This window comes from Peromyscus californicus, unplaced genomic scaffold, assembly GCF_007827085.1.
Source record: "Peromyscus californicus insignis strain IS unplaced genomic scaffold, ASM782708v3 Scaffold_5__1_contigs__length_169319896, whole genome shotgun sequence".
Taxonomy (NCBI): Eukaryota; Metazoa; Chordata; class Mammalia; order Rodentia; family Cricetidae; genus Peromyscus; species Peromyscus californicus.
This window is the reverse complement of record NW_026294573.1, coordinates 112808148-112833987: the sequence shown is the minus strand read 5'-3', so window position 1 is coordinate 112833987 and position 25840 is coordinate 112808148. Positions and strand designations below refer to the sequence as shown.

Genomic DNA, 25840 nt, shown 5'->3' with positions numbered 1-25840 from the left:
GTTTGTGGCTTACAGTTTCAGAGGTTTAGTCCATTATCATCGTGATGGGGAGCGTGGCAGCGTGCGGGCAGACGATGTGGTGCTGGAACTAAGAGTCCTTGCATCTTTATAGGCAGGCAACAGGAAGATGAGTAACTGTCACACTGAGGGAAACTTGAGCAAAAGAGACGTCAAAGCCCACCCCCACAGTGACACACTTTCTCCAACAAGGTGGTACCTCCTAAGAGTGCCACTCCCTTTGGGGGCCATTTTCTTCCAAACCACCACACTATGTTTTATTGATACTCATGGGAGACAGAAGAGGAGGGTATTAGAAGGTAGAAGTGGGGGCGGAGGGAAGGCTGGGAGGGGAGGATGGGGGAGGCTGTGGCCAAGAAATAAAATAAATAGATGAATTAAAAAACCTTAATATTTGACATTTTTAGCATTAGAATGCTGAGCCTTTTGGCATTTCTCCACCAATGAACCTGACTCTGATCTGAGTGTTCTCTCTTTCTCTCCCTCCTTCCCTCCCTCCCTCCCTCTCCCTCCCACTCCCTCTCCCCTCCTCCCTGTCCACCCCCATAGGATGGTTGGATTAAGGTGTTTTTGACTTTATGAGACATAAAATAGAAAAATCATGCTTTGAATTTTGAAAGGTGACTCCTCCCTACCCCCGCCCAGTCTGATGTAAGTGGCATCATCATACTTTCGGGATACTGGCCCCCTCAGCAACATGATCGGGAGGAGAAGCAAGTAGTGCCGTAAGTACACTGATTTCCAAGCCATTGTGCCATGCATTTCTGATGTAGGATATTTTCAATATATAATGGGTTCCTCAGGATGTAAATGTCAGTGGTTAAAGAGCAACAGCACATAGACTTATGTTTTGGCATTAATATATAAATGGTTAAATGAACTAACCCATGCATTTTGTTCAAATTAATGAAAATAATTTATTTAACAAACTTTTATTAAATTCTTGACTTATATCAGAAAACAACAACAACAACAAAAATCACATTTCCAGTTTCTTAGAGCCTTAGAGAAGACCATCCTTTCCCAGGTGAATAGCTGCCAATCTGGCAGATATTCCTCAGATGGAAAATTAATTTGGTCTTTATTTCAGAAGTATTGTAGCTTATTGGTGTTGGGAGTATTTTCTGTTATCTAGGCAGAAGCTTCTCTGAGCAGTTAGTATTATTCTCTCCACTAGAGTTCATATCTTGGCTTGGCTTCTATAATTTTATCCAATAGCCTGGACTCTTAGTATTCCTACAACAGTAATAATTATAAAACACAGAAAGTGAAATTCTGCCAGATGTTGAAGTATTGCATTGTATTAATGTGAGATGTTCAGAAGGAAGCAGTTGTTAGCACCCTCACCCATTTTTAGCTGAAGGGGATCTAATAATGCTGACTCTAATTTTCTTTTGGTCTGATAATTACAGGGTGTATAATTCTGGTCCAAATAAAGGTTACAATCTGCTTTCATTTGTCCCAGTCCTTTTCCCCCAGTGTCTTGCATCTAGAACAGACTGTCATCACCATTTTCACAGAACTTCTATTATACATTGCTATTCTCCACCACACTCAACAAGATAAAGAGTTCCCTGGTGCTTACCTTGTAAGAGAGACAGTCTTGATAAATAAGTGTGAGAAATTTACCAGTCCATCCAAGTGTTTAGCCAGCCATTCGTGGGGCCTTCCCAACAGACACTGGCGGAATGAAACCATCGTTCTTTCCTCTACATCCCCTGGAAATTGCTTCTCATGTCAAGAGAACAGGAGATTGTTACCAGTTCTTTAGAGAAAGCTTCACCTCAAAGTGGAATCACGTTTCATAATTGCTACTCTCATTTAATATTTAAAATCTGGATAAGATTTGTCCTTCTACTTCAAGAATATATACTTTTAGATTATGACAGGGAACAGCAGAGTTCAAGGAAATCGAATAAATCCAAGTGAGCTCCCAGGAGGAGAACAAAAGTGATTAATGGGGTAAGGGATTTGATACATGAGATAAACTGCCAACAGAAACCTCACAGGCTCATCCAATAATAGTGTTGATTCCAAACCTCCTGGAAGCTGAAACGAGAGATGAGGACTTCAGAATTTAACATGACATCATTTGTATGAAACCCAGAACAAATACACAAAAATGGTGTCATCGTCTTTGAACATCTGTCCATATTGCCAAAGTATAGAAGTAAAGGTGGAGACGACGCACAGGGTCTCAGGATAGTGTTAAGTCTGTGGTGGTGGAGTGTAAGGACTTAGGGAAATCTTTAAATGGGGCATTTGAACATTCCCTCCCTTCCTCCCTCCCTCCCTTACTCACTTCATTTTTTTCTTCCTCCTTCTCCTCTTTTTCTTCAATTTTTTCTTCATTAGGTTTCAAAGAAATATTTTATACCCTTTGTAGTTTTCTGTATATATTTTGAGCATTTCATATGAACAATGTGTTCTACAAATTTAAGGAAATGGTGTTGTTTGTCTGAGCATGGGAATGGAATTCATGACATTTATGACCCAGGAGGTCAACTCTAATTCTAATCTGTGGCCCATGTTTTATGAATGAGAATGCCAAGTCCGAAGAAGTATGATAATTTTTAAGGCCACAGAACTGGTCTCATTAAGGATATAATTCATGTGCACACTAGGGTCTCAGCTTCATATATATCACAAGCACGGACTGGAAGCAAAACCTTCCTAATGATACCATCCATCCTGCTCTCACTCCAAGGGAAGTGATGGAAGGCTCCTCACTGGAGACGTTGCAAATGTGTGGACATTTTTTCTGAAAGGACAGGTTGGGCTTGAAATGAATTCAAGTCACTAAACAAATTTAGTGTCTAGTAATTGCAAGGGATTATACATTTTTTCCCTAGACGAGACTCTCATAGATCTATTTCATCTCTTTGTGATGGCTTTCCTCTTAATTGGCTTAATTAATACAGATGTAATAACAAATCCAAATGTCGTAGGTGAACCAAGGAAGGGATTAGAAACCACAATCCTAGGAGCCCTTTATATCAGGATATGGCATCCTCAAACTCTAGAAATGAATCCCATATTTAGAAACAAGTTGTGAAGGTAAGAATTGGCTAGATGAACAAGGACAGCAGTTAGGTGTCTCAACAGAGTCAAGTTACCAGGCTCTGGAAATAACAAGTGGAAAACCCATTCTTCCTGGACCAACCCTCGTATGTCTACTGTGAAGCCTCATGAAACAACACAGATGGCAGAAGTGTTAGGAAAGAGCACAGAAGCGGGAGTGCTCCGCAGAGAGTGCTCCCTGTCGGCAGGTGAAAAGCAAGCCCTGAGTTGCAGAGCATGGAGTTTCTGCTGCCTGGATCTGCAGCAAACGTAAAACTAGAATTATTGAAATAATTCTTTGGGAGCTCTAGTTTGAGAACAATTCTAACAACAACATTTATTCTCCTGAATAATTTTTGAATGACTGAACCTCATTGTTTTGGGATTAGTGAATGGGGCAGCTATGTTTTTCAGGGGTTCTTCCACGTCTATGACCTTAAATCTAGTCTTATCTCCAAGGCTAGACATGGCTCAGCCAGAAATGTTGTTTAATACTGTTGGCTAGTATGAGTTCAGATGTTTCTAGGTTCCTTGACACATCTGGGTTGAGTGGGTTATCATGTTGTCAGGCAGGGCTTGGTAATGAGGAGAAGGCTGCAGATGGTAACAAGTTTCCCAAATCCATTCAGGGGTCACAAACATACCCGCCGAGGTCCACACTCAGCTGTCCTCGTGTACTTCCCTATGGGGATTGTGGGAGAATCTGAGTGTGAGAATAAGAGGAGGCACTGTAGAAGTAGCAGCCACCAGCTTCCAACTGTCCCCGCTCCAGCCCCGGTCCATGGTCATCACTACCCCCTGGGTCATTGGAGGTCTGAAGGACTGGACATCCAGGGATGAGGTGGTGGAGGTGGTGATGGCATGTGGGCCTTGAGGCGGAAGAAAAGTGAGAAGTGGTGTTGGATGGTTGGACATTGCCAAATTTACTGGAGATGGTCCTGAAAATTAATATTTTTTCCTGAAATCGTTCAAAGCACATCTTCCTTTGCTCTCAGAGAAGTCTGCATTTGAGTGATGAATTGCACCGTCACTGCAGAGTGGTCATGGGGCATGGGACGAGCATATATACTGCTCCTATTAATTCAGACCAGAACATGAACACTGTCTCCTCCAAGTTTTGGCCCTTTGGTGCTTGTGCTCTGACTCACAGCTGAGAAAAGGGGCAAAGGTCAACGTCATCATCATTTCTTACATCCGACTGCTTTGGAGGCTGAATTTAAATGGCTCCTGTCTTTGAAGCTGCAAATGAGCCCTGTCGAATCCACAGGGTTGTCAGGGGCCTTGCTGAGGCATGGGCCAGGCCGAAGGACCCCCCCACACACACACCAGAGAGGCCTCCCCAGCTCTCACGGAGCCTACGCATCCAGTGCAACAGTTGCTCTTAGACCGACTAGCCTCGCTTCCCGTCTGCATGTGAACAGCCGGCCACATATTATGCAGAACAGTTGAGAAGTTTTTCCATATATTCCTGGAAAAATTAACTGATCCTGTTTATGATCAGCCATTGGTGACGATCAAGCTTGCACAGACCAAGGAGTGATTAAATCTGAAAAGAAAAGTGGGCATTTTAAGCAGGCTTGTATTCTTTCACCATTGAAATCATCTTATTCATGTATTTTCTTCCGTCTGGTAGCATTTTGGTATACAGTCCATGTTCAAGATCACAATGGAAGCAGTACACAGAACAGAAATGAAATGAACTTCAACAATAGAAGATTTTAGATATTCTGGGCAGTTCTCCCTGTAGGCCAGGCTTGGCCTGATAATGAAATGAAGGTCTCGGGGCTCATCAGCAAGGCACAGAGCAGTGGGTTCTGTATTTCTTATGGAGAAAGAAGCACACAGTTAGTTTGTTTAGGAAAGAACTTGGCAAGTAAGTTGATTAGCACTTCAGGGAGGGTGGATTATACTCCGTTCACTGTCAGAATACAAAGTAGAGATGTGGCGTGAATTCTGCCTAGGAAACGTCTTTTCTAGAATCACATAGAGAAGCCAGTAGAAGTGTGTGTTCCCTGTAAGGGGAAATCCTGCCTCCCTTTTCTCAAGACCCTAGGAAAAAAACCTGGACACTGCTGAGTAACATGACCTTCCCAAGACACACACAGAAGTGAAAGTCTGGAATCCCCTGGGTTCCGTGTGCTTTTGAGCATGGCCTGCCTGATTAGGAGCCTCTGGAGGAGAGAAAAGTGATGAGAAACTGGAAGATTAACACTGGACTCACAGACGTCCAATCTACACCACCTGGCAGGAGAAAGTTCACAGGGAAAGGGCTCAACCCTTCCGGTAACTCTTTGTTTTCTCTCCTCGAAACCAAAAAAAAAAAAAAAAAAAAAAAAGGATAGCAAGTACTTTTGATTGGGAGGGGGTCAGGGGGAGGAAAAAGGGAGATGCTTTATAATGAAACACTGCTTTTGAGGCTTCTGCCAACTTCATATACTATGAGATCGGAGACTGGGATCCAAGTTCGTAACTCCATTTACAGGATACTGGTGGCTCTAGCTTCTGGGAATGGCTCACAAGCCTATAGAAATTATAATTCTCCTCAGCTTTGAGACACAGGGGCAGATGTAGGTCAGCCATATACCCACCCTTAGAGCAGCCACAGCCCATGAGCAGCTGCACTGGTACCCAGGGGGCTGTGAAGTGAATATGGATGGGAAGCCTTAGAACAGAGTCCCTTCCTCTGGCAAGACAGAGGAGGTATTGGGGGTTGTTGGAGGTGGAAGTCACTTCTACAGTGAGTGAAATTACATGCCTCAAAAAGATACAGGCAGGCTGGAGAGATGGCTCAGCGGTTAAGAGCACTGGCTGCTCTTCCAGAGGTCCTGAGTTCAATTCCCAGCAACCACATGGTGGCTCCCAACCATCTGTAATGAGATCTGGCGCCCTCTTCTGGCATGCAGGCAGAACACTGTACACATAGTAAATAAAATCTTTAAAAAAAAAAAAAAAAGATACAGGCAAGTCCTACTCCACGGGCACCTGTGCGCATGACCTACTTTGGAAGATTAGCCTTCGCAGATGTAATTAGCTAGAGGTGACATCATCGCAGGTTGAGTAGGTCTGTGACCTAGTGACAGAAGAGGACATCTGACATAGGGGTGGAGACCACACAAAGATGATGGTAGAGATCGGAGCTATGCACAGACAGCCTGGAAATTCTGTTTCTAAGGAAGACCAGACAGGAGAGTGGGATCTGGACACTTTGGTTTTTGGGTTCTGGCCCCTAGACCTGAGGCAGAGACATCTCTGGTGTTTAGTAGCAAGCTTGGGGTCACTTGTTTCTCCACCCTAGAAAATCTGTACAGACTCCACCTTGACATCTGCCCCCTATGGAGAACACATGTGCAGTCCGTTGAACAGATTATCCCTTCCTGAAGACCCACCGTTCCTTCCCTCTCCCTTTCCACAAGCTCAGCTCTCCTCACAAAGGCCTTCCTTAATGAGGGCCATCTGGGAGCAAACACCTGACATGCTTAAACATGAGGTTTGCCTGCCTTTAGTGAGGCGGTGGAGACAGGTCCAACTGGTCATTTCACACGGTTTGTATTGGAGATTGGGGTAGGTACAAGATGCTGTGGGAAAGAGGAGCATGGACATAGGGGCTTTCCCAGGATGGGAGCGTTTGAGCTGTTGCCCTTGAGAAGCGAGATAAAAGTGGGTGGGGGAATGGGAAGAGGCATTGTGAGCAGAGGAAAATGTCATTAAGGTGGATTTTGAGGGGGTGAGCATCAGAGACAGATCCTTGTGTGTACTTCTTTTTGCTCTTGTGACAGCTGATGGAATACTGGACTGTTGGGGACATTCTGTTACTTGCATTGTGTCCCTGAAGATGATTTTTGGGTTCAGAGTCTGTCCTGGGCATGGGGAGTGATGATAGTGCAGAGCTGCTCTGGGAGGGTTAGTCCTCTCTTGTCTTGGTGGTCTACTGGCATTTTACTGGATCTAGGACTTGTGGAACAATTGACCTGCACCACAGGTGCAGGCCCAGGACTCCTGAAGTGGGCAGTGATAGGTACAGAGATGACCATGACCATGAAATCATTTTACCAAGAGCTAAACAGGCCACGAAGGAGTCTATCAAAGTTTCTCTCTCTCTCTCTCTCTCTCTCTCTCTCTCTCTCTCTCTCTCTCTCTCTCTCTCTCTCTCTCTCTGTGGTGTCCTCATGTAGAGGCCAGAGGTCAATGTCAGGTATTTTCCTCAGTGGCTCCCCACATCATCATCATCATCATCCTCAGCATCATCATCATGATTATCAGCATCATCATCATTTATTATTTTGAGTTTTTTGAGACAGGATTTCTCTGTGTATTCCTGGATGTCTTGGAACTTGCTCTGTAAACCAGGCTGGCCTCAAACTTAGAGATCTGCCTGCTTCTGCCTCCTGTTTTATTATTATTTTTAAGACGGACCTCTCACTGAATCTGCAGTCTGACCATTGGTGACTGGGTGACCAGCAAACTCTAGGGATTCTCCTGACTGTGTCTTCCAAGCACTGGGATTACAAGCAGGTGCCTGGATGATGTATCCCAAGTCTCCAGCATAGTGCTATCATTTTATAAGTGTCCAGTGATCAACAATGCCCTTTCCCAAGGGCACTTTCCAGCTGACTGGAATTCTGAAGTCAGGACTCAAGTCAGGTGGTGTCTGTGAGTCAAGAGTAGATATAGGCTGACAGCTTGGTCAGGAATGGAGAGTGAGATATGGGGGTGGTAAAGGATGGAACGCATCACGAGGGTTAAGACAGCTCACTTTTTCATAGATGTGAAAGGAAGTGAAGGTCACTGATGTCTGCTGATAAAATTTCAAACTTCTGCTGAATTAACCTTTTGGTGCTGATCTATGATAAGTGGAGAAACAAAAAGTTAAGCAAGCCAGCCTTGTGTTACAATGACTGCCACTTTAGAGGACCTTTGAGAGGTGGGACAGCATTCCAACCTGGGGAATTTGAGAGCTTCAGACGTAAGCCAGCGGTTGGGCCAGTTAGTTTCACCTCCCATATCTCCATCCAGGTCTCTTCCCCTACATTTATTTTGTCTGTGTTTAATATCCAATACATTTTAACAGACTAGCTCCCTTCCTCCACCCCTGTGTGTGTGTGTGTGTGTGTGTGTGTGTGTGTGTGTGTGTGTGTGTGTGTGTCTGTTTCTGTCACAGCCTGGCTTGGTTTATAGTCTGGCTTGGTTTACAGGGTGCTGGTGCCTTAGCCTCTGAAGTGACAGGATTATTCTATGTTGTTTAATAACACGTCTCTACCTTTTTCTTCAGTCAGCTTTTAACTCAAACCCCTTTATCTCCCTGCTCCCCACTTTGTTTTGCTCCTACAATTTCTCTTTCTTCTTTCTTCCTTGTACTTTTCTCTCAGTACCTGTTACTAGTTTTACTGTGGTTTTCCCCTTTCCAGTCCTACCCTTGTAACGAATGTATTAGCGCACACAGCACTTGACTCTGAAATGATCAGCAATTATGGAGCTGTGGTTTTATAATCGACTATTGTTCTATTCTAGTTGTGAGCTCTCCCATGGAGAAGAACTGTTATAGCAGACAGTATTCTACTCACTCGGGAAGACTGAGGATAGAGCCTGGTGCCCCGAATGCCAGTCTAACAGAGGAAAATGACACTTCAACCCTATTATAACTTCACCCCTGCCAACACTGCAAACATTTCTACTGAAAGAAGAAAGATCACATAAGTAAGTAAATAAGTAAAGAACTCAACCAGCATTCTAATTCCTGTTGGCTAAATCTTAACAGTGTAAATAGCTCAGTGTCTGATTTCTAGGATTCGTGATCAGCTGTACTCCAAAGGGATTGGGTAGGCCTATGTCTCCAACTCTCCTGCCTCCATTTTCTACATTTGGTTGAAGATGTGATTGCTCAGCTTCCTGCTTTTATGGACTCTTCCTCTGGAGCCATAAGCCAAAATAGACTTTTTCTTTCATAACTCACTTCAAATCATGGAAATTTATCACAGTAACACAGCAGTAGGCAAACACTTTACCAACTGAACCATATCCCCAGCGCAGACCTTTTATATAGGTATATTTATGAGGGAGTTGAGTGTGTATAGAGCCCAAAAAACTAGGAAAGTGCCAAGTAGAGGTTAAAAAAACCAACAAAATGAAATTAAAATAAATAAACCATCAAAAATCCAAATAAGGAAAAAAAAAAGAAAGAAACCAAAAGTGCATAAAAAACCATGGTGTTGTTGGCCAACTGCTCTTGGGCATGGGACCTGCCATGGAGTGTGGTTTATATACCCAGTGATATTCCACTGGAGAAAACCCTATAGATATCAATTTCAAATAGCTTCTTAGTTAGGGATGGGACTTTGTGTCTATTTCTCCCTTTCAGTACTGGGATTTTGTCTTATTTGAACCTATTAAGGTCTTATACCTGCTGTCAAAGTCTTGGTGAGTTTATATGTGTATCAGCCTTTTTGTGTCTGGAAGATACTTTTTCCTTGTAGTAATCCACCATCTCTGGCACTTACAAGTTTTCCATCTCCTTTCTGAATAGATCCCTGAGCGTCGAGGGGAGGAATTTAGACTTCCCATTTAGGACTGAGTGCTCCAAAGTGTCTCACACTCTGCATGCTGTTCAGTTGTGAGTCTCCACATTAATTACCATCTACTTCGAGAAGAAGCTTCTCTGATGAGGGTTGTATAATGCACTGATCGATGGGTATAGTGGCATGTTATTAGAAGCAATTTTATTGCTATCATCATTTAGCAGAATAATACTAGTCTCAGGTTTGGGGCCACTTTAGTAGTGTCAAGAATGGGTTCCATCTCATGTGGTAGGTCTTAAATCCAATTTGGAGGAGAAGAAAAAAGAAAGAAAGTTGGTTACTTCTATAGCGTTGATGCACTATTGCATCAGTCTATCTTACAGGCAGGTCACAATCGTAGGTCACAGGGTTTACAGCCGGGTGGTTTTGATGATAAATGTTCTCCTCGTGTAGTATGCAAGTACCTTCTAGCTCCATAAGTGCTAGTCTGTAGGAGTGAAGCTTCTAGTTGGGCAGCAGCTTGCTTTCTCCATGTTTGATGAGATAAGTAAGTGGTGTCTTCAGCATTAGGTTGTAGAGAGTTGTAGACCTGTCAATAGCCTGTGATTTTTTTGGGGGGGCCTGGTGGTGGTCTATAGGAACCCTTTGGCCAATGACTCAGTAATATGTACCCCATTCCTGGTCCTAGAGGGGAAATATGCTTTTAGGGGAGGAGGGGTAGTGAAATGGAAGTGGAAGGGAGACTAATGGAGGTGGAAATGTTTAAGCGGGGAGAAGGTAGAAAGATGGGGGAAGAGGGGAGTCAGGGAGGGACAATCAAAAGGAACAGATCATGAAAAAATATAAGCAAGACTGAGAGTTGGGAAGGTGATCAAAACCTGAAGTTTTTATTAGCATTTTTCTTACATTTTCTTTGTTTATTGTTTATTTATTTATTTACTGTGCCTGTGTGTGTACTTGCTCACGCATGTGTCATGGTAAGTGTGCAGAAGTCAGAGGACACTTGAGGAAGTTGGTTCTTTCCTTCTACCCTGTGGATCCTGGGATCAAATTCAGGTCACCAAATTTGATGACAAGTGCCTTAATCTGTGAAGTCATCTCACTAGTCCCACCAAACCCCTCAAAAATCCCCCAATTTAAAAGCCATTCTCAGAATACGCAGGTTAGTAATTAAAAAGAACCCATGTCAGGTGTGGGCTAGCTTCCTATAAGTTGTTAGCTAGGGAGGTCCCAGAAATCCCCCAAATAATACAGGCAGTTTCTACTTCTGTAGGTTGCCAGCCAGAACTAGATGGTAAGACCCTATCGCTGAAAATGCCACACACTTTGGTCACAGGACTTAGAGAAATCCAGCTGAAAACTGGACTGGCAGCTTCTTCCCTGATGATTAGTTCTCCTGGTGCTGGAAGGTACTATGCAGACTGTTGGGTGAGAATTAGTCTTTACTCAGTTGTGGACCTTGTGCATAACAATACAGAACAGCCATGTGAAGTAAGCCTATGGGCACAATAATGGCAAGTCTGTTATAGGGTAGCCAATCACTTTATGACTAGATTCCATGCCTCCACCTCAGGAGATCATTTACAGCTGGTACCAGAAACCCAGTCAAGAGTGGAATCCGTGATACATCTGGCACCCAACATTTGTGGCACAGATTCACAAGAAAGTTGCTTGCCTGTGGCCTTGCAGTCCCCAGCTCAGGCCTGAGCTGCACATGGCCAGTTGTGGTGACACATGCCAGTAGGATTTGCTGAAGGAGGCGGGGGCAGGAGGATCCTCAGTTTGAGGCCAGTCTGGGAGGCTTGCTGAGGAGAAGCTGTGACCAGGACCAGGCAGGGCCACAAATGGAGGTGGCTGGACCATGGAGGTGGTGGCTGTTGCTCTGCAATGCCGGCTACTTCCAAGGACAAAGGGGTTACTGCTGCTTGTTCAGAGAACAGTTGCCAGGACCATGGAGTTACAAGAAAGCATTGACAAAGGTCGGTTTGGAGAAGTTTGGCCAGGCAAGTGGCAGGGAGAAGAAGTTGCTGTGAAGATATTCTCTTCTAGGGAAGAACATTCGTGGTTCCGAGAGGCAGAGATTTATCAGACTGTGATAATACACCATGAAAACATCCTAGGATTTATAGCAGCAGACAACAAAGACAATGGCACATGGACTCAGCTGTGGCTGGTGTCAGATTGCCATGAGCATGGATCCCTTTTGGATTACTTGAACAGATACACTGTTACAGTGGAAGGGATGATCAAACCTGCTCTGTCCATGGCAAGTGGTCTTGCCATCTTCACATGGAGATTGTTGGTACCCAAGGAAAGCCAGCCATTGCTCACAGAGATTTGAGATCCAAGATTATCTTGGTGAAGAAGACTTGGGACTGGCTGTGAGACAGGATTCTGCCACAGATACAACTGATATTGCTCCAAACCACAGAGGAGGCACTAAAAGTTTTCTGCAGTGAACCATGACCATGCCTAACAGTAACTTTGAAGTCTCCAAAATGATGATGGGGCCCCACAACAATGATACCATCAAGGCGATGATAATATCACTAAGCTGACAAACACCACCCAAAGATTGGCTTTTGTTGCGTCCGCCTCAACCAGCAAGGAAGATGCAACACCAGGCTCTTCTCCAAGCAGTTTATTCAGGAACCTTGAGACAATCTTCTGACCCCAGGGAAAGCCATCTTCTGACTCCAGGAAAAGCCAGCCCACGCCCTTTATAGCCACTGGGCAACCAACCCCGTAGTGCCACGTGGACAATGCCGATAGGGTCAGACATACGCAAGCAAGCCAGATTCCACGCCCAAGCCAAATAAGGAGTTGTTTATCCCAGAGAACACCTGCCATCGGGAAGGCAGAAGCTGGACACCGGCGCCATCTTTGAGGCACGGCCGTGCATGGCTCTCTACAGTTCCCCCTTTATTGTTTTAAGCAGCAGGCAAGAGCAGAGGTCTAATCTCTGCCAAAATACAACTTGGACATTGTACTGGTGTTAGTTCAGGTGTCATCCACCCAGAGAACACTTGACCCGTCCGATACCCTTTTTTGCAGAGGTGGGAATTAGGGTATCAACCCACATGCAATTAGACTTGCTCTTCTTCGGTTTTGCAATACAGCTAGACCCAAGTGCAGTGCACTAGCCTCGCATCCTGTGCGATCAAGCTTTTAATGCGGCCAGCCAGGCCTGGGGAGACTGTCCAGCCTCTATGACTGTAAAGGCTTGGATAATCATGGCTGCATTGCGCTGCTGAGAAACCCTTAAACGAACAATGCACCACGGGCACATCAGGGAGACAAGTACCAGTAGGCCTGCCAGGGCACCTAATCCCGCCCACTCCTTTAAAAAGGTGATAGAATTTCGCAGCCAAGACATCATTTCCGCAGCGGAGGCCAGGTGCACACGGGTGGAGTTGACCGCAATGATCTCATTGCGCAGAATCTGGGTCAGGTTATCAAACTCCACTGACCAGGTTCCGCTCGTGAGTCGATCCTCAGCTGCTCCTGCTGGCACGCTTGTCAGAATCAGGGCTATCGGGATCAGGCACATCAGCTTCCAGGGTGTCATCACGTCTCTCCATCTCAGGGGCCCGTCGCACCAATCATTCAGGTACCCAGATAGGGTCTAGCCGGTCCTGTGGGAAAACACAAACAGAACCTCGTGCTCATGTCAGCACGGGATCGGGGCCATGCCAGCTACCCGTGAGGATATCTTTCCACTTCACCATGCCCTTCATAGGGCTGTGTGGATTATGATGCCTATCTGCTGATGAACTTCCCGAGGCATCCAAATTCAAAAAATTTAAGGTGAATAATGCCAGAGAGAGTCTTTCTCTTGGGGTTCGGTCACGGCCTATTCCCCCTTTTTGTTTTTGAAGAATTTCTTTAAGGGACTGATGCACACGCTCCACAATGCCTTGGCCTTGAGGATTATAAGGGAGACTGTGCGTTAACTGCACATCCATGCGCTGACAGAGGAATTAAATTTCTGTCCTGTATACGCCGGCCCATTATCTGTCTTTAATTGCTGAGGTTTTCCCCATGCTGCCCAGGCTTCTAGACAGTGGGAAATGACATTCAATGCTTTCTCCCCAGTCATAGGTGAGGCATGTATAATCCCTGAACAAGTATCCACAGAGACATAAGGGAATGGAAAAGAAACAATCCTTTATATCCACGGCAATAATATGCCAGGAGGCTGGCAGAGCCGATAGAAGCGGTAGCCCTCGCTGCACTGGACCCATGACCTGCATCTGATTATTAATAGCCCTAAGGTCATGTAACAATCGCCACTTTCCAGATTTTCTTTCTAATGACAAATATAGGTGTATTCCAAGGGGACACAGAGGGTCGTATATGTCCAGCCTCAAGCTGTTCTTTTACTAGCTCTTCTGCCGCTGATAACTTTTCAGAGGAAAGTGGCCACTGAGGTACCCATACCGGGTCCTCTGTTTTCCAGGAAATGGGAATTCCTTCCTCAGTGGCCCCTATGAAAAACCCAATCCCTGCCTAGGTGATCTACTCTGCGCCTGAACTGGATTTTTTCTGCCTTGGAGAAACTTCCCCAAACCAAACCTAGGATGACATCCCATCTTCATCATAATTTCCTTAGACTCCTTTGAATATTCGTTACTCAATTTGAATCCCATAGATTGTATAAGATCCCTTCCCCAAAGGGACACTGGAAGCTCGAGGACGTAGGGTTGCATAACACCCAAATGGCCCCCTTCATCCTGCCACTGTAATTGTCCTGCACTAATATCTGGTGAATTGGTATATCCTAGCCCTTGTAGAGTTTGAGAGGAGACTTGCACTAGCCACCCACGGGGCCAGTCCTTACGGCAATGATGCTCCGATCTGCACCAGTGTCCAGGAGTCCCGTTATCTTGGTACCATTAATAGTTAATTGCAAGGTGGGTCTTTGATCTAAATCAAGGGACAGAAAAGTTAAATCTGTCCCCGTGGATCCAAAGCCTTTATTTCCTCTGTTTCAATCATCGGCTGGATAGGACTCATGTAAACTGGGTAATAAAACTAGTTGTGCAATCCTATCACCTGGTGAAATGGCAGTAATTCCTTTTGGAGACTCAACCATAATTTTCATGATCCCAGTATAATCAGGATTAATCACTCCTGGGTGTACTTTAAGACCTTTTATGGTGGTGGAGGATCTTCCTATTGATAAACCCACCGTGCCCGGCTTCAAAGGGCCTTTAAAATCAGACTCCACTAATTGTACTCCCATCTGCGGAGTCAGTACGAGTCTGGTGGTGCACAGAGGTCCAACCCTGCTGAGCCTGTAGTGGCTCTCTGAGGTTCCTCAGATGACGGAGGGTTGGCCACTGCTCTGGGTTCTGCCTTGCTCCTGATTCTCCACTGCCCCATATATTTGCAGGCCCTGAGGCCGAGAGCCCTGCTGTCCGTTTTTTTTAAAGATTGCCCGTTGTTATAGGCTGACCATTTATGTCCTTGACTGACCTACACTCATTCGCCCAATGCTTCCCCTTTTTACACCTAGGACAAAGTCCAGGCTGTGTAGGGCGTTGGCTCCTCCCTATTCCTTGGTTACCTTCTCCTTGAGGGCAGCTACATTTGAGATAGCCCATTTTTCCACACCGAAAACATGCCCCGGTGTTCCCTCCTTTCTTGTTACTAAGTTGTATAACTGCAGCCGCAAGGCCTGCGTTAGTTAGAGGTCCCCCTAATTCTCTGAACACTTTCATCCATACTTCTAGACCTTTGTTCTTATAAAGGGTGATCGCAGCCTTGCATTCTTTGGTACATTGTTCATAAACTAGCTGCTTTATAAGCGGCATCGCGGCATCTGGGTTCCCAAAGATTCTGCCTGCAGCCTCGACCATGTGGGCCACAAAATCTGAAAAAGTTTCCATAGGTCCCTGAAGGATCTTAGTAAGGTTGCCGCTCACTTCCCCTTTATTAGGTAGGGACTTCCATGCCCTTGTTGCTAGTTGATTTGTCTGGTCATAAACCTGCTGTGGATATTCATTTTGTTGATTGGCAAATCGGCCTTGTCTCAGCAGCATGTCTACATCCCAAGCTGCTTGACCTCCACCTGCAGCCCTGTTAATCGCAGTTTGTTCACTGGCAAATTCTATCAAAAATGCCTTCCAGTCTAAATACTGCCCTGCGCTGAGACGTGCTCGAGCAAGATTCATCCAATCGGATGGAGTCATGCAAAATCTGTGCAGAGCCTCCACTTGAGCAACAGTATATGAGGCTGTGATGCCATAAGTCCAGACAGATTCCGCTAGAGACTTGATGACCTAAAAATCCAAAGGTTCATGGTATCTCTGTTGAGTCTGGGCATTGAGAAACACTGGGCAAGCTAGCTACATTTCAGTTATAACCTGTCTCCAAACCTCCGGGTTAAAAGAATTCCCCATAGAGACAACTCTAGACATGGAGGCAGATTCCAGATATGGTGGAGGAGCTGAGGGAGCGGCTCCACACTCAGACTCACATCCTTTAATTCTTTCTCTTTCTCCTTTATTTCTACCCCTTTTCTTTCTTATTCTCACACTCTGCAAGGTTTCACATAATGACTCTACATCATCAGAATCAGGGGAAGAGATAGGGGACTCGGAACGCTCGAGGTCCGAAAGGTCAGGATATTACCTTGTTTTTTCTTCCCCCTTTTTTGTTTTACTTCTGGTAGGTGCTGCTTTAGCAGACATGGCCTTTTCTGATCTTTCCTTCTGCAACATTTCTAAGGCTGCCTGCCCATTCTCTACTGCATCGCTGCAGTGCTGGTCTTTGAGACACCCTCTCACTAATTTCCAAACTGGTCTAACCCCATGTTTAAGTGTCCCTTGTTCTGCAGCGAAGTCTAGATCACGGCCCAACTTTTCCCAGGAAGCTACCGTGAGGCTTCCGGAAACTGCAAACCAGGGTGCCACAACATCACATTCCTCTAGAAATCTTTCTAAAGTACTCTTCTTAATCTCTAATTTCTTTGAAAGGAGCAGCTCGTTAAGAGCCAGAAAAATTGGGTGCGAAGAAGTTGTGCCCATGATACTAGCAGCACTTTTGCCTTCACCTGCTTTCACTTTCTTTAATTTTCCTGTCCGCTTTTGTCGCAGCTCTACTCTTTAATTTTCCCGTCCGCTTTTGTCGTGGCTCCACTCTTTAATTTTCCCGTCTGCTTTTGTCACGGCTCTATGTTTTCCCGCTTTTGTCGCGGATCCCCACCTTACCTGGGGACTTACCAGTGCACTGCCCTGACTGCAAAGAGTTCTGAGCCTTAAAGGTTCCCTGTACGGGCCACCACTTGTCGCGTCCGTCTCGACCAGCAAGGAAGATGCAACACCAGGCTCTTCTCCAAGCAGTTTATTCAGGAACCTTGAGACAATCTTCTGACCCCAGGGAAAGCCATCTTCTTTTTCTGGGGAAAGCCAGCCCACGCCCTTTATAGCCACTGGGCAACCAACCCCATAGTGCCACGTGGACAATGCCGATAAGGTCAGACATACGCAAGCAAGCCAGATTTCACGCCCAAGCCAAATAAGGAGTTGTTTATCCCAGAGAACACCTGCCATTGGGAAGGCGGAAGCCAGACGCCGGCGCCATCTTTGAGGCGCGGCCGTGCATGGACTACAGGCTTTGGACTACAAACTGCGCAGGACAATTTCAAGATGACTAGCTGAGATGATCCAGCCTCACAGACTACTCGAGCAAGGACTTGAGACAAGCCTTGCATTTTTCATTATGCAGAGACTGGACAACAAATTATACAACTACCTCTCTCAGGACTTGACAATTAACCCAAAACTTTTCTTTTCAGGATCCCCTAAAGATGCCTTCGCCCCCAGACAGCAGGAAGTAATTTTAAGAACAATATGCCCATATTCCCAAGAGGTGGGGTGGGTGGTTTTTGATCATTCAATGGGTTATGAATAATTATCATTGTTTAGGATGATTGGTTACAAGTTGTTAATTGATGATAGTCAGGAAAAAAAGCTAAGTGAAGGAGATTTAGGGTTCTTGTTTAAAAGAAAGAGGATATAGATAAGAGGTAGATTGTTGAATCTATTCTGAAAAAAAAGAGATGCAGAAATAATAGGATAAAAGGGTAGATTATTGAATCTATGCTGAAAAGAGAAAAGAGAGGATATAGATATGATAAGACAAAAAAGTAGATTATTGAATCTACTTTTAAAAGGGAACTACTTGTTTTAAATATTCTACATTGGATTAGATTTTTCTTTATTGTATACAAATTTTGTATATTAATACAAATTTGAGATTAATTTTGTTAGAAAATACTGTATGTATATTTCTAATCTTGTTCAAGGTACTGTACCTATACAGTTCATTTAACAATGTAATGCAGTTTGCTAATCCTTGAAAGTTATTATTACCAACTATTAAGATATAAAGAAATGAAAGTTAGTAGTTAGACATTACAATTGAACTTGTAGTCATGTTAGGTATATATGTTTTCAATGTCAGAGATATATCTTAGATGTACAGGTCATCTTCAAACACTTTAGAGATCTGCAGAATATGACATTTAAGATATTTTTTAATTTCTATTTTATGTACATTGGTGTTTTGCCATGGGTGTTAGGTCCCCTGGAACTGGAATTACAGACAGTTGTGAGTTGCCATGTGGGTGCTGGGAATTGAACCCAGGTCCTCTTGAAGAGCAGCCAGTGCTCTTAACCACTGAGCCATCTCTCCAGCACTAAGATATTTTAATAACATAGATTTTTTTTTCTTTTTTTTATAACTATGAGATATGTCTGCTCCAATGTACTTCAGAGAAGATAATGGGCATTGAAGAAACTCCTTATGGAGTTTACTTTCTTTTTGGCAAAAGTTAGCCACTGGGCAAGAAAATGCCCTTGCCTTGACTGCTGATAGTATGCTGTCCAAAATGGACAAGCAAGACACAAAAGAAAGGACCTTACCAAGACAAGGTAGGAAAGCTCTTTAGAAAATCCTGCTTCACAAATGAGTCTGTCAGATATGCTAGGCCTGTAGGCCAAAGATAGATGCCCCAACGTTGCAGAGGAACCTTGGGTGACTGTCCAGGCAGTCAGCTGTTTCTGTCATTTCTCATATTTTTTGGAAGTTGCTTGTTTGCACTTTCTGATTACTCAGTTAATATTATTTCCTTCTCAGGTCTCTGAAGGAGTTGAAAATTAGATAATTATAGTTATAGTTTCCCTTTTTAACAAATTCAGAAAATAAACTCACTAAGAGGTGTATAAGTGTATAAATTTGAAAGACATCAAAAGAAGTTTTTGGTTGGTAATACAAGTTAGGATAGAAAGTGAATTAGGTACATTTTGGATTCACCAAAATAGGATAGATAATGGAGTTTTTTGTCTGAATCTGTCAAATGTTAATGGCCTAGACATTGTTAATGTAATTCTTGACTATATGTATTGTATATACTTATTGTACTTACTGTATATAGTTTTTCTTATATTAGTTTTAACCTTCTCTTATTATTTTAGACAAAAAAGGGAAAATGTGATGATACATTGTGCATCCCAATAAAACTTATCTGGGGATCAGAGGACAGAGCCAGCCACTAGATTAGACATAGAAGCCAGACAGTGATGGCACACACCCTTAATCCTGTCACTCGGGAGACAGAGATCTGTCTGGATCTCTGAGTTCATGGCCACCCTGGGAACAGAGCCAGGCATAGTGGCACACATCTTTAACCCCAACACTTGAGATCTCATGCCTTTGCTTGGAAAGCATACACGCCTTTAATCTCAGGAAGTAAGATGGGAGGGCAGAAAAAAGTATGTAAGGCGTGAGGAAACAGGAACTCACTGTCTTGAGACTGAGGATTTTGTAGAGATAAGAGCTTGTGGCTGGCTTTCTCTGCTTCTCTGATCTTTCAGCTTTCACCCTAATATCTGGCTCTGGGTTGTTTTTATTAATAAGATCTTTTAAGATTCATGTTACATGAGGAGGTCATAAGATCAACTGGAGAAGCTCCTGCTGTTATTTTGCTAAATGGACATGACCTATCAGTCAAATTCCTTTCTGTGTTTATGCCTATAGATCAATGCTGCTGTCTGCTGCAATCAAAGGAGCCTTAGGCAAGGCTTAGGGGTGATGGCACAAATTCAGAACTGGTCAAAATACTGTTGAATACCCAGTCATAAACAGGACATCTACATCACCCACTCCAAGGCTTAGGGAACATTGAGGGAAAAGAATTTAACAGCCAGAGGAAACAGGTTGGGGGCAGAGTGGAAATCTGACTTTTGAGCATGACATAGTTGTTGCACTCTTGTGTTGTGCAGGCTGTGATTCTCCAAACCAGCTCTACACAAGTTCAGGCCTGTTGTTATTACGTTATGTGAGTGGGAGGGGTTCATGGAGCCCTACTGATACTTGAGAATACATTTTCAGTTAGTGGTTGATAGGGAAAGGAGAAATGTTTTCTTCAGTGGGTGTAACCATTGGTAAGGTGTCCGTACTCCTGTAAGCAAACCTTTACCCATATGCTAATAAAACTCAGTAGAACACACACACACACACACACACACACACACACACACACACACACACACTTGAAGTAGTTGGGGAGAGGAACAGGATTGGTGGGTGTGGGAGGGGACAAAGGAGGGTAACTGTTGATTGGCTTTTTTGTTTGTTTGTTTGTTTGTTTTTTGTCAACTTGACACAAGCTAGCATCATCTGGGAAGAGGGAACCTCAAATGAGAAAATGCTCCCATCAGATTGGTCTGTGGGAAAACCTATAGGACATTTTCTTGATTTATGGGGAAGGGTCCAGTCTACCCTGGGTGGGTGGTCCTGGAGTGTATAAGAAAGCAGACTGAGCAAGCCAGGAGGAGCAAATCTGTATGTGGTATTCCTATAAGGCTTTTTGCTTCAGTTTCTGCCTCCATGTTCCTGCCCTGACTTTCCTCAAGGAAGGGCTTGTGATCTGGAAGCTGAAATAGCCTTTTCACAGTAAGCTGGAAAACCCTTTCCTTCTCAGGGTGCTTTTGGTCATAGTGTTGAGCACAGCAATAGAAACCTAAGACAGTAACATAGGGTGAAGATGATTGAAACCCATTATATACAGATATGAAAATGTCACCATAAAACCTATCTGTATGTGTAATTAATATGTTAATAAAACATTTAAAATAAAATGAGGAGCTACTGGGCAGATACCAAGGACATTATCTCACAACCTGCTCAGAGTACACTTGGAACCTGCTTGAGTGCAGAAAAGGGATGGCTACTGCCCACCCTAAGATGCCAGTCTGAGGAGATGCCAGGTGCTGCCACCAGCCATTCTTGTTGTCCCCCCCCCCCCCCCCCCCCCCCCCCCCCCCCGCCCTGGAATGGACAGAAAACCTCTGCAAGCAGGAATGGACAGAAAACCTCTGCAAGCAAACTTGCTTATGTCTGTCTTTTTTTCTGTGTCTTGTATATGCCAAGCAGGTGCCCTGCCACTGGCCTGTATCCCTTCCCGTCCATACTGTTATGTATACACACTACCATTGGTGTCTGCAAAGGAGGTACCCGTGAATAGTAACTGGATGAGGAGTGGGGTGTGGGGTGTCAGCAGCATGCTGGCTGGGTCAGGTTGGCCCACTGGTGGAAGCTACCAGAAGAAAGAGGAGAATACTAGTGGGCATTGGCTTAGTGCTCACGTGGGATTCTGAATGAGTGTCTGTCACTTTGTTTCTATCAGAGGAAGCTCAGGAAGAACAGTGAGTGGCCAGGGCCACTGGGTACCAAGGGCGGAGCTGAAACTCAAACTCGGCTCAGCTCAGAGCTCTAGTACTTTCCCACACTTCACGCCTTCCATCTCCGACACCCTCCAACAATAAACACACACTTCGGTTTCCTCAGCAAGACACTTTTCATTGAAATTACATTTTAAAGAGAAAAGGTAATATTGTTTTTATTCAATTGAATATAAGCTTTTTTTTTTGCTTAAAGGAATACATAGGAAGCTTAAGAAATAATCACATTGAACATACAAACTTTTTAATTTACTGAAAATACAATATTCTCATGAAGAATTTACCTAGCTTTTCTTGCAAAAGAGAAATGCATTGAGAAGTTGTAAAAAAAAAAAAAAAGTCTGTTTTTCTTGTAAATCTGGAACAAATTGAAACTAGGCTATCACTATCAAAATTATCTACCAAAAAAAAAAATACCTTGGGGAAAGAACTTTGGAATTGTCTTAGATATTCAGCTTCGAGCCTTAAAAAAAACAGCTTATGTTAAAAGAGGGTGAGAGGAACTTCAAGTATAGCTTTAGCGTTACAGAGGTTTCCAGTGAGGTGCTCTGGGTGGCGCTCAGTCTGTGCAGTACGGGATACCTGTCAGTGCCCTGGGCTTCTACCCACCATACACCAGCAGCTGTCCCCAAGCATGATGACAAAGATGTCTTCAAACATTGCTAAATGTCCTCTGGGGCAAAATTGCACCCGGTGAAGAAAGCGCTGAGCTGGATGGAAAAATATTATCATCAATTAATATTTGTGTGTCTCCTAATGGTTTGTGGCACTGTCCCAACAGCACATCTGCTTCCTGGCAGCTCCCGTGGGGGGTGAGCAGAAGAGAGAGGCCTCTTGGATGGGTTCATATTAGGATCCCATTCTTAAAGCTTAATAATATTAAGATATAGCTCACTTACCATAAAATATTCTCTTTTATAGTAGACCTCTTACTGGTGTGTAGAATATCCAGAGTTGTGCCAACATTACTACATAATTTTAGAGCATTTTCATTATCTACAAAAGAATTTCTTGCCCACGTGCAGTTACATTCCATTCCCGTGTCCTTCCTGCTTCCTTCCGTAAGCGTTCATCTACTAATCGATTATACTCCATTCTCAAATGTGAGCTATTTGGTTGGGACTCTGACAGCTGATGATAACAGGGTCCCATCTCCTGACCTAACAGCTCTGTTCTCACTGAAGAGTTTTAAAACCTGCCTCGAGATCAGTTCATGGTTCTCCAGTTCTAGGACATGGCCCTGGCTTCTGCTCAGGTCCAGTGGTCTAATTGTCCCTCTTGGCTGTGGAACCCATTGCAGCTGTGCAGAAGCAGAGGCTTGCTCGCCACATTATGCAAGTTCCCACCACACGCTCATGCCAGAGGCAGGAGGATGGACGGGTCTTTATGTGATTCATCCTGGGTCTCAAAAGGGTGCTTTGCAGAAATTTAAAGAGCAGCAGCTGCAGCAGCTGCGGCAGCAAAGGAAGACACTGGGTAAGAAGGTCGATGAGGTGAGCGTGTGGCCAGTCAGTATCCTGGGGAGTCAGCAACTGGCAGTCTTCGGAATGGGACACTGCATCATGCACACAGGTGGAAAGTCAAGGGGAACCCACACAGCCTGGCAGCAGCGCTGGACTGTAGAGTGCTAGCGCCTAACTGCCTGTGGAGTGAGTGGTTTTGTGGGGGGGTCAGAGCAGGATGCTAGTTGTGGTCTGAGAGCTGCCTTCAAGGAACTGTAAACTCTGGGAGCCAAGGCTAGGGCTCTGTGAGATGGAAGTTGGAAAGGGAGGAAAATAACTCTCAAGGGTGTCTTCCATGTCTTCCCAGGCCAGAAAAATATACCTAAGAATAGTGCTAACAAATGCAGAACTCAGCAACGAGTGCTCACATTCAAATTTCAGAACTATGTAATGACCTGGGTATAATCACTATACCCATTTTAGAGATAGAAAAACTGAGACCCAGAGAAATGCGTGGCTGTGTAGGGTTGTGGGACAGAATCTAGTATATGAATGAACACTGCTTCTTGAAGGGATGAGGCCAACTTGACAGAACCTCCTTTCATTGCCAGCACAATTACGAATGGCAACTGTCTACACTTACTGTCTGGTTAAGGGGCTTATGCCGAGAAAGATGAACTGTCATGAGTGTAAGTGGTAGAGTCGGGGTGCAAACCCTGGCTAACATGTGTCCCTCCCACAGCAAGGTTGCCAAGGACAGTTCTGGCCACAGAGCCGCCAGGGCCACCAAAGCTCGACCAAGGAGCTGAAACTCTTATTTCATGGAAGGAAACCAGTTATTGTTATGGGGAAATTGCTTTGTTGCTTTCTTGTCTCCAAATGGAGGAGAGAAATAGGCAGAGCTCTTTAGAAAACTCTGGAAATTCCCCTTTTCTAGAAAGAACGTAGATAAAGAAAACAGTTCTCTGTCTTAGAAGTAGGTAGGGGAAGTAAGAATTCAGCTGCTCACATTCTTGAAGACTCTGCTTGAATTGAGGATGGGCAAAGAGTGAGAGTGGAGAGAAGAGCTGGTGGCCAGCCATCCTGGGTGAGGATGCTGATGTGACAGTCCTCTGGGATGCTCACCTCCTGCATGCCTGTCTGCAAGAGAAGCATGCCTTGAGCCGATAAATATAGATCAGCTCATCTTGAACCTAAACGGAAGCTCATCAAGGAGAGAGCTAATTACTGTGCTAGTTATTTACATAATTTAGATGACAATCTTGAAAACACAGTTATATTTCAGAGATTCGTAACTTTAATCAGGTTACAAGTAATAAGGATAACACCGATCAAGTCAGGCTGATTAGCACAAGTCTGAGGTACACAGGTCAGTACCCACACATGGCCAAGAGTGCCGAACTGGTGAGTGATCTTAGCACCACTCTACAAAGCTGGGCAATGGATCAGAGCAATAGCATGAAAACCAAAAATTAATCAGGGCAGTTGTTTGAATGTGGAACCAGATGAGTCTATAACTCTGTTAATCAAAGCATCTGGTGGGAACATAAAAGATTATATCTTAGTAAAAGCTTATTGGGTAGGAACACAGTATAAATGGAATGATTTTATTACTACAAAACCATAAAACTCAATTTAAATGAAAAATAAAAGTTATAGGCAATGTAGCACACAGGGTATGTATTCAGGAACTAATATTCCACAGATGCAATCGCCTTCCAGCTTGGTTCGCAGTGATAACTTCTGCTACCTCACCTTCTCTTCCCTAAAGGTTCAGAGGGCTATGCCTCCTCCGGTCAGTAAATGTAGACCTACCTTCCAGGTGGAATTTAAGGCCATCTGGTAGCAGAGGAAAAGATGACTTCCGGTTTGGAGTTCCAGTTTAGCTGCTGACACACTGGCTGGTGTTGAGCAGTTTACTTCTCTCGTCCCCTGTACCCATCCACATCCGGCAGGTGACCTTCAACTCCTCCCTTCCCAAGGAGCTCTTCTGTCACATTGCTTCCTGTGGAATCATCACAGCAGTCAACAGCCTCTTGGCTCTGCTGTTCATGTGGCATTTGTCTTGCAGTCAGAAGTCTTGAGATCAAGTTACAGAGCTTTCACTTATTGGCCAGGCTTCAATTTCCTTATCTTTGGTGATAAGGCATGCCTACGTAAAGACTGACAGCTGGTTCTGTGGTTGAATAGAGTCAAAAGAAAATGAGAGGACATGGTGAGGACCACTTACAGCAGGAGGCCTTTATAATCCTGCGTGCATCCTCTGTCCCCAAGAGATTAAATTTGTTAAGTATAGCAGAGACGAAGATGGGCATCCTTCACCCCTAAATCACCACATGGAGAGACCATCCTTCCACCCCCAATTAGAAGTATCTATTTTGGCTTTCAAGTGAGTGAGATACAAACATCTGATCTCCTAAAGTGCTGTCAGCTGCTAGTTTATGTGTCACAGCATCTGGCATTCACAAATGCATTAAAACCGTCAAAGTCTCAAGATGATGAAGATCAGCCCTAGACAATGTCTACTGGGCCAGTGGGTTGTTGAGCTCTCCAAAAGAGAAAAGGAATTTGTATCTTTAATTATTTTCCGCATGCCAAGATAACTATCTTTTCCTGTCAAGTTAGATACAAGTAATTGGGATTCCTTGCAAGCTTTTAAGGATTGTAGTCTCTTGTGGCTAAATCAGTAATAACTTGTGATCAAATTTCTCAGATTTCCAGAGTGTCAGCACTGAGTAGGATCTTAGTAAGCAGGCTACACACACAACTTCTCATTGCGCAGACGAGAAGTCAGGGCTTAGGAAGGGTAATCACCCTTGGGCAATCTGGGGCAAAGAGAAGGCTTTAATCCTCTTCACAATTTTCTAATTATAAAAGTTACAAGTAATTGTGGTTGAGAATTGGGAAACTCAGAACGTTTTATTTGATGGAGAAAATTAGAATGTATATAGACCGGTTATGTTTCTAATCTCTCTCGACTCTGTCTCTCCCCCATTTCTCTGTCTTGGATCTCAGGCAGAACTGGGGGGCCCAGGGAATGAGTGCTGGGGTTGTTTTG

At 44.2% G+C, this 25840-nt stretch overlaps 1 long non-coding RNA gene and 1 pseudogene across 2 annotated transcripts in view; both read left to right on the top strand.

The window, feature by feature from the left end:
- Window positions 1–576: 576 nt before the first annotated feature.
- The window catches only part of LOC128097554 (uncharacterized), a 94089-nt gene continuing 68825 nt past the window's right edge, over window positions 577–25840 (top strand). Inside the window, exons 1-2 of one of the 2 annotated variants that reach the window (XR_008213900.1) lie at window positions 577–743; window positions 8587–8772. This is a non-coding gene — a long non-coding RNA (uncharacterized LOC128097554). Of the gene's footprint in view, window positions 744–5110; window positions 5362–8586; window positions 8773–25840 lie in introns of those variants that run through there. The other variant, XR_008213899.1, reaches the window with a different exon arrangement.
- On the top strand, window positions 10433–19414 carry LOC128097553 (TGF-beta receptor type-1-like; annotated as a pseudogene).